The sequence below is a fragment of the Rhagoletis pomonella genome, unplaced genomic scaffold (assembly GCF_013731165.1).
Source record: "Rhagoletis pomonella isolate Grant_MI unplaced genomic scaffold, Rhpom_1.0 Rhpom_scaffold_00005, whole genome shotgun sequence".
Taxonomy (NCBI): Eukaryota; Metazoa; Arthropoda; class Insecta; order Diptera; family Tephritidae; genus Rhagoletis; species Rhagoletis pomonella.
In genome coordinates, this window is record NW_023458559.1 from 2,769,780 (window position 1) to 2,770,831 (window position 1,052).

A 1,052-nucleotide genomic window follows, 5' to 3' on the forward strand; every position below is an offset into this window, starting at 1 on the left:
GGTGTTACCAGATGTTAGAAAATTAAATACACTAAAATGAAGGGATGGTTCAACAATCTTATATTGTTAAAAAATAAAATAAAATATATGTAATGTATGAAAAATACACGTAAACATTGCGATCGTATATCTATGAAAATATAAGTGATAGCTGCCCTTTTTATATGAAAATTTGCTAGTGAAAGGGATACTGGAAAATTTTCTTCAAAATTCGAAATAAAAAGTTTGAAGTTTAGATACAAATTTTTTAAAGTTTGATTAATTTTTGTGAATTTTGTACAAAAGTTTGCAAGATTGATTTATTTGGTTTTTGTTATAGAATGAGCCATATTTTAAACAAAAATAAACGATGATGGGAAATATTTTGAATATTAGTGGGATTCATGAAGGGTCGCAAAGTTGTTCCAAATGTCGCATTTGTTGGAAAATTTGCCACCTTGCGGCACAGCTGATTACTTTTGTATGGAAACTTTCTTGCGACAAAATATCACCATTGCCATATCATTTGATCTGGTAATCATTTCAAAGTCAAAGACGCAAAACACATGTTTTTTTTTATTGTTTTCGAATACTTCAAGAAAAATTATATTAGTTAAGTATTTGTCAATGTTACTGTGGCTTATTAACATTTTATTTTTAATATTTTTATTGAGCTTTTGTACCACGATTGTTTATTAGGAAAAATTGAAAAAGCAACACAGTCTAAGCGGTAGAAGTTATAGCGCTATTTCGGAGATCACCACATCTCCTCATCAGACTTATTTTCCCTGCTTCTCTGCTGTTTAGGCCTCCATGCTAAACCAAACATTTAAAAAAGGGTGAACCACCCTAATCTAAAATTGCATAAATGTGCATCAGATGCACAAATACATAAATAACCTGATTAATGCTAAGCCGTTAGCATGTCCGTATATTAGTTTACCGCTTAAATATAAAACTTCGTTAAGTTTCCCCTCCAAACAGTTGGTTGCTTGGAGGTCAAGAAGCGATCCAGCCATCACTCCTGCGCGCTTATCAAGGTATCATTGTAACCCAACCTTAACTTTAATACA